Below are 8,306 nucleotides of genomic sequence, written 5' to 3' on the forward strand. Positions count from 1 at the left end.
GACATATGTGCATGTCTGCACTATGACTGATATTTGGTCAAATTCATATCTGGCTTCTGAACAATAACATTTCATGCAAATATACTGAGGCCCACAAAATTGTTCCGTTATGAACTGCATATCCTGTTGGTGTGCGCCTTCCAGTCTAAGTACTCTTTCTTCTTCATGAACGTCATCTTATCCTTTTCCTTTATTCTCTTGCTCGGTGTTGGAATTGGTACTCTTACACTTTTTCTTCACCCTCTCCTTTACTTTTTCACGAGTCTCTTCATAATAAGTATATGTATATGTATATGACTATATACTTCTTGCTCTCTCTTTTTTGCCCTCTCCTTTACTTTTTCACAAGTCTCTTCATTAAAAGTGTAGGCATCCATTACCAATCCCAATCTCCAATACATCTACGGATGTCCTCCCTGTGTCTATATCTCCAATACATCTACGGATGTCCTCCCTGTGTCTATATCTCCAATACATCTACAGATGTCCTCCCTGTGTCTATATCTCCAATACATCTACGGATGTCCTCCCTGTGTCTATATCTCCAATACATCTACGGATGTCCTCCCCATGTCTATATCTCCAATACATCCACGGATGTCCTCCCTGTGTCTATATCTCCAAAACATCCACGGATGTCCTCCCTGTGTCTATATCTCCAATAAATCTACGGATGTCCTCCCTGTGTCTATATCTCCAATACATCTACGGATGTCCTCCCCATGTCTATATCTCCAATACATCTACGGATGTCCTCCCTGTGTCTATATCTCCAATACATCTATGGATGTCCTCCCCGTGTCTATATGCATCTCTGACTCTCTTCTGCACCGTCTCTCTAACTGCAGCATCTTTGTGGTAAACTGTTCTCTTTTGGACATTTTTACACGTCAGGTATGCCTTTTTTTGCCATTTCTCACTTTCTTTTCTTTTTCATAATCTAGCTTTCTCTTCCTACACTGACTAACTTTATCGACACACAAGCAATGTGTGCTTTCTCTTTGTTAACACTGACAATAGTTTTCAATCTTTTCACCCCCTATCATTGCAGCATTATTATCTTCTCTAGGTTGTTGTTTCTTTTCTATTTTTTATCTCTTTTCATACTGTTCTCTTGATTGTGTCTCACAAACAGCTTTAGTCTGGTTTTGTTGTCTTCTGCTTCTTTGTATATACTGACAGACAGTAGAATAACCAAAAAAGAAATACTGGGCCTTTTCATCAGTAAAGGATCTCACACCAATCTAAATTTCACATTGTTTTCCTGTGTCTCTTGGCCTGACCACTATTCATGAGAGATGAACAGTAAGTGACCTAAATGCGTTGGCTTGAATCTGTAGCATTAATGTAATTAAAATGCATATGACCTTAAAGCAGGTCAAGATAAATGTCAAGGTCACTCATTATCGATGACTGTAAATTTGGGGAAGTTTACTTGAATTTGTAGCATTAATGCAATTTTACATGTTGGTTTGAAAATAAAAGACCTCAAAAGTATGTCAAGAAATAAGTCATGGTCACTCATTTTGAATATAATTCTAAAGCCTTCCAAGATACTTAACAGTAAGGGAAAAAACATTTATCAGCCAGGTTATTTTTTACATGAAAATGTCCAGTGGACCAGTAATTTTGGCAATGCCTGAATCTAAGCATATCTTATTAAGTGGTGTTTATCACAGAGCTAATTGCCTTATTTCAAATGTGGTCAACATTTTTCGACTTAGCTGGAGACTGTATTAATTATCAAGTTTTACCTTCACATTTTCAGTGAAACTAGATGCCGAAGGTTGTTCATTTTCAAGCTTCAATTTATTTTCTGCTGGCTCCTCACTCGAAAAGCTGCACACTTCTATCAACTTTGACTACAAAATTTAAAAAATAAAATTAAAAATTTGTTTGGAAATTTCCCCATAGAATAAACAACTACTGACAGAGGGCCTGATTTACAAAGCTTGATGGTAAATATTCCTGTGCAGTTTATTGGCTGTTTGGCTACAGAACTATATAAATGGCTAACATGATTTGAAATAGGCTATTAAAGCACAACAGAATCAGCATTAACTATGTCACCATATCCCATTTTGTATTGTATTGGCTCACAAATGTTAAAGGCTAGCGTTGTCCATGAATACTTCAGAATATATTATGAGCAAAACAAGTTTCTGCTGGACAGATGCCAGCAAGAACAGGCAAGATCTATAATTACACTGCACTCAAGTTTAAGTGTGTTTTATTGGGTCTAATCATAATACACAATATTATATATACGATATATAAATCTAAAAATGAAAAAAAAATTTGACTCTGATGGGTCGTTGCCATTCATGCGACCCTCTAAGAATTGTGAGCATAAAAATCACAGAAACCACTTTCACAGGTTTCATCAACCAAATTGTGCCAAGCAAAGCTGTTGATCAGTCTATCATTAAATTGGCACTTTTAGCATTTAATTCATAATATACTTCTAATATCAATTACAATTTTAGATTAATGTCACAATTAATCAACATCAATTATAAATGCTCCTATCGTTGATTACCACTGTCTAGTGCTACTGGACTTACCCTTTTAGCCCTGGCCTTTTTTTCTTCAAGCAGTGCCCTCACACTTCTCTTTTTTCTTACCATTATGGCCCAGTGAGCCTTACACCCTTAAGTTCTGTACATAAACCGCAACACACACAAGTCATACACATATGGCAGGTCCCAGTAGAGTCGTATGTATCAATATGTTAATTTTAACGTTTGGCAGTACATTAACTCGTATAAAAAAGACCGATCAGACTGGATAGAAGGGGGGAGTGGCATAAAACACGGACACAATGTCTAATAATTAAGCTATATTATCATATATTATATTACAGCTTCATGGTCTAACAGACATGTCCCCTCTTCAGCTGGCTGAAGGAATGTGTGCAGTTTGTTCATCTCCCTCCTCCCCCCGCACACACAAAGAAATCTGTCCTGGACCCGGCTGGCCTGGTCAAACCTTCAGGTCAAGAGACAACAACGCAATAGAAGAGTGCCATAATACTCTGGTGTGATCAGACGGCATATCAACATAAACCATTATTCACTAATTTAACCAAGAAGGTTGAACACAGAAGAGTCTATTTTCCATAGAAAGGGCAGTGGCGCACGCACACACACACACACACACACACACACACATACATACACATACACACACAAACACATGCGCACACACTGCAATGAGCAGTCTGAGCCAGAGATTAACTTCCTGTCTACTCCCTAACTACTTCAGTCTAAAATTCCACGCAAGCACATATCAATAAATTGGAATATTAAAGATGCTCACTCTTTCTACCTCTTTGGCCTGTATTCCATGCAAGCACATGACAATGAATGGGAAAACTCGCCTTCTACCTCTACAGAAATGTTTTCCTACTGTTGTAGGAGCAGATTATGTATTTCACTGCTGAGGTAAAACATATGCCGATTAATGACAATATTTTCCATCTTTCAAAAACACGTCACTGTGAGAAGAATAAAAAAATGGGTAATCGTAATCATCACCTCAAAATATTTTGTGACTTTTTCACAGGTTGGTCACATGTTGTGCTTGGAATTTGCCTAGGCATATGATAAAACAAAATTCTGCCTCCAAACTGTGCCTTGTAAATATGCAGATATGTTGGGACACAGATTGGTAAATTATGCTCGGCTGTTAAATTGAAATCCATCTTGAAAGTATATTCATGTTCAGATTGAATAACTATATACATTCCACCTATTTATGCTATGGCATGGATTTAATGCAAACCATCTAGACAATTTTAGTCCCAAAAAGTACCCATTTTTGCACCTCTTTTTGAATGTATCCATATGATATTGACCTCTGAGCTATGTAGTTGTCATTTGAGAAACATGTTCCCAGTGTCAAGTTTCAAGCTGATACTTTGTTTGTCCAAATCAGATACACAGTTACTGAGTTATCAGCAAAAACATGTTTTCTAAGATGGCTGCCTTATCGGACAAAAAGTAAGTTGAGGTCACAAAACAAATAGATGTTGCACAACTTCAGTAAATATACATCTCTGATTAACAATGACATACAGTACAGATGAATGTAGGCTTTTTCAATTGCCCATTGAAATTGTAGCCTATACATATTTATTTTCTGTATGCCTGTCGCAACGAATCTGAGCCTTGTGTACAGTTAGCAGCAAGTGTGCTGGCTTGTAACGATTGGTACAGCAGCCTACATTACATCAGAAGGTTTCTACGGGGGCCTACATTTAATGGCTTGCTTATGTCAGTAGATTGTAAACAGGAATCCACTTTTGGGCCTCCATTCACATCTTGGTCAATGGACAAGAAGGGCAGACTGACAATAACAATAGAGACTCACGTGAAAATGTCCCGGCCAAGTGAGAGAGAAAACAAAACCCTTCTCACATATCAAATCAGCATATTAGCATGTGAAATGAAATTATAGCAGGTTCCCATCGACAATCTAGAGACATCACTCGTAAAATAACCTTTTAATAGGTTCGCACAGAGCCATACTTTTCCCCCTACAGCTTAACACGACAGTTTAATTTCCTATATAGTTTTGTATATGAAGATATACATTTTGTAAATTTGACAATAATATTCAGCCCGCCTGCACATTTTATCTTTTTAATCTGGCCCCCATGAAAAAGTGGTTGACATCTGTAGGTGTAGGCCTACATTTATTTGTCTGTATGTCAGTATAGGCACTATTATAAATAATGGAAGTAGCTCAATACAAATGATACAAAAACTAGGCTTACTTCAATGTTGGTATTTGAATGATAGAAGACTTTCATTTTGAATAGCCACATAAATACAAATTAGGTCAGAGGCCAAGGTCACATGAAACAATTGACACTTTTCGGGGCTAAAAATAAAATTGTCTATATATACTCGTGGTTTGCACTAAATCTATGCCGTAGCGCAAGTAGGTGAAATGCATACAGCCCGGTTATTCAATGACCATGAACACGACATGGACCGGACATGAACACAATTTCAAGATGGATTTCAAATTAACAGCCCAGAATAATTTACCCGTCTCAGAGTCCCAACATATCTACATATTTACAGGGCACAGTTCTCTGTGGTGAGTCATGATATGCAATATAAAAGGGACTCATATTGAATTGGAATTGCAGTGCATTGGGAAGAAAAACAATCCAAGGCAGTGAAAGGGCAGGCGGGTGGAGGCTTTTTTCCTGATCGCTCAGCGATCGGAATTTCTGGTTTTTATTATTATTGGTAAGGGGCTTAAAATAGAAACGTGTCAACAGAATCTCCATAAACATCTTTTCAATTTATATGATAATGCTCCAAATTAAAATTTCATAGCGGTGGATATTGAAAAGCAGATTTAAATTATATGAAAATAAATCCTGGAAGAAAGGCCAGAATGAGAAATTCAGAACCGTGTGCATGTGGCCTCCTTCTAAGCTCTTACACAACTCGAGATTCAATTCTTGATGAAAATGAAAATTGCAGTGCAGACAGTAAAGCTGATCTACTGTGACTTATGTTTCACTGAACAGAAGAAATGCCTTGTTACTGCAGAAAATTCACATAACCAGACCATTATCAAACGTTTGTCTGTGTACACCATAGCACCATAACTACGTACTGTACGTAGACCTAGAAACAGCGCAAGGTAAAAAAAGCATCCTAAAAATAATTATTCACAGTCATGCATAACTAAACATTGCTACAGTGTACCCTTATAACTTCATCTTACATATCTAAATTGCAATCAGAAAGAAGTGAAGCTAAGATACGCAAAAATAAAACCTGTGTTGTTTTATACCAGAATGTACCCAAGTGGGGCCCTTTTTGGGACCCAGTCTGGCATTTATCAGAACTAAGTGAAATTTCAAAGGGGAAGTGAAATTTCGACATACATACATTTTCCACTGCCAGGTTCAACGGTGAATAAATTCTCACAAATGCAGCGTGCAGAGAAAACGGCTAAGATCCTAGCACCTTCCGACACTTCATTTTCTAAAAAATTTAGTCACTCGCCTCCACGTCATCTTCCACTAAAAGATTTAGACCTTTGGACACACTCCAGAAGCACAGCTCAGCAGTAATTCCACGGGGTTTCATACTGTACATAACTCACACCGCACTGTAACCACTCAGTCTGAAGTTACCCCCTTTCCACCATCCAAGCAGGAGCACAATGACTTAACAGAGGCAGGTAAAGGTCGGGGAAGATGGGATCCATCGCAGCCACACAAGTCAAATCTCCATACCCCATATGCAGAAGCGAATGATGTGAGCTTCTGAACAGTTTTTCGTGAGATTAAGGAAATCCACGTACAACAAATATCAAGAAAAGGTTTGAGATAATAAGCTGTGACACATTTTGTCCGTTGCAAACTACTGTTGAATGAACCTCTTTTCAATTTGATATTTCTTCAGAAAGTGTGCTCTAGTCTCTCAAAAGATAATCACTTTGCATCTTATTTCACATAGAAGGCTGAAGCGATAACAGTGCAAATTATGAATAATGCCATGCTGATAAATCTGGACGTGCTACCATAAATGGTCTGAAAACATAGATAAAAAAATCGTCACATCCTGCTTATAGTTCCTGCATGTCACAATAATCAAGTCCAATGTAAAAATATGAATTATATTTTCCCCCACAATACATTATAGCGTGGAAAAGGTGCACAATCGAAAAAAACTGTTACTGTAAAAAAAAAATTATTTCTAATTTTTTGTTGGATTTTTAAAATTCCCGACAGATGGCGCCAATTTAGTATGAAATTATCTTTAGAAACCAACCTTTAGTAGCATGTAAGCTACAAGGCGACATTTCCAAAAACAATGCATTAAAACTCAATAGTGTATAATCGAAAATGCACTCGGCATCACAAACGGCCAAAAAAACATATGTTTCTATGCACATGCGGAATGTTCCATACGTTCATAAATAAGAACTCCAAAATTGTATGGGGAAATGCCAGTGAATATGGCCGCGCGTGCTTTTTGTGTTACCGATAGCGCTCCAATTACAGTAACATTCCATACGCGAGCTCTGATAGTTGTGCAAAAGGCAAAAGATCGTTTCCTAAAGTAACAAGCGCTAGCTATATACATACTAATACAAAAGTTGATTCCGTTAATGAGAACTGTAAACGGATGTTTTTACACACACATGCATATCTTGATTTCTATAGTTAGGTTACAATTCATTTATGCATTTTTTATGGCACATCAAAGTCGGGCGGCTTGAAAACTACCGCCAGCCCAGAGTAGTGCATTCCAGTGTAAAAATGTCGAGATAGGCTAAATCAGAAAAAAAAAATAAGTACAGTAACAGTGTTAGCTAGTTACCTCCCAAAAGGATGCGGCTCATGCGGTTAGGCTCGCGAGCGGTCTCCACAAATAAACCTGGGCGGACGGCACGAGTGTTTTTTGTTGTTTGTTTGTTTGTTTCTAGAATTAAATTGATAACACGGACGATTCCCACTTGGTTATCCTTATTCCCTAGTAGGAAAATCTATCTCCGTATCCATGAATGTTCTTCCGGGTGTGCTACCTCAAGCAGACGGACTGTCCAGCCGGTACAGGGCGCTGTTCCGCCGCTTGCAGTGCGTGTATGTTGCGGTGGGTACACACGTCCGCCATCATACGAGGGCAGAATCGCTTCTCCACTCGATTTTTTTTTTTTTTTTTTTGAACAGACGAAACAAAGGGATGAACGACCGTAAAGTTACACGGGAAAATGTAAATCACATTTGAATATTTTTGACCTGGAAAACTGTGAAAATCGGAAAGTCACGAAGAAATTTCTTAGGAAATTAGAAAGTTGACTGATTCTATTCGTGGTTGAGAGTAGTCTAATAAAAACGTTTTATCACTGGGCAGTTGAAAAAGTGCCATTTGGACAGTTGAAAAAGTGTAATTTTTAAATGTATGATACTCTTGTATCAAGGTCAAAGCAATTCAGAATATTTTCAAAAGTAGGCTATTAGTAGGCTATAACCGGTAGCCTATTTGAATTTCCCTCTTGTGTCAAAGTTTGCATTGGCAAATTAAGGAAATTATATTTTTATCATGTTGTAATAGATTTGAACATGCTTTATTGTACTGTTATTTATGAAAAGCACACCTTTTCATTTTGTTCAAAATAACCTGCTCAGTAGACATATACCAGACTTGCCAGTGTGAACAGGACACACATAGACTCTGATTGAAGTAGGCACTCTGCTGGTCCTATGTGGCCAAGCCAGGGTTGACTATGACCACAGTCTGATCCCAAGACTTAGTGGGTCGGCCTTAACC

At 37.9% G+C, this 8,306-nt stretch overlaps 1 protein-coding gene across 1 annotated transcript in view; it reads right to left on the reverse strand.

Moving 5' to 3' along the window:
- The window catches only part of LOC133140423 (zinc finger protein 618-like), a 32,709-nt gene extending 25,068 nt beyond the window's left edge, over nt 1–7,641 (reverse strand). Inside the window, exon 1 of the mRNA XM_061260380.1 lies at nt 7,561–7,641. The gene's annotated coding sequence lies outside the window, so the exon portion shown is untranslated. The remainder of the gene's footprint in view (nt 1–7,560) is intronic.
- Nucleotides 7,642–8,306: the final 665 nt, after the last annotated feature.

This window comes from Conger conger, chromosome 11 (assembly GCF_963514075.1).
Source record: "Conger conger chromosome 11, fConCon1.1, whole genome shotgun sequence".
NCBI lineage: Eukaryota > Metazoa > Chordata > Actinopteri > Anguilliformes > Congridae > Conger > Conger conger.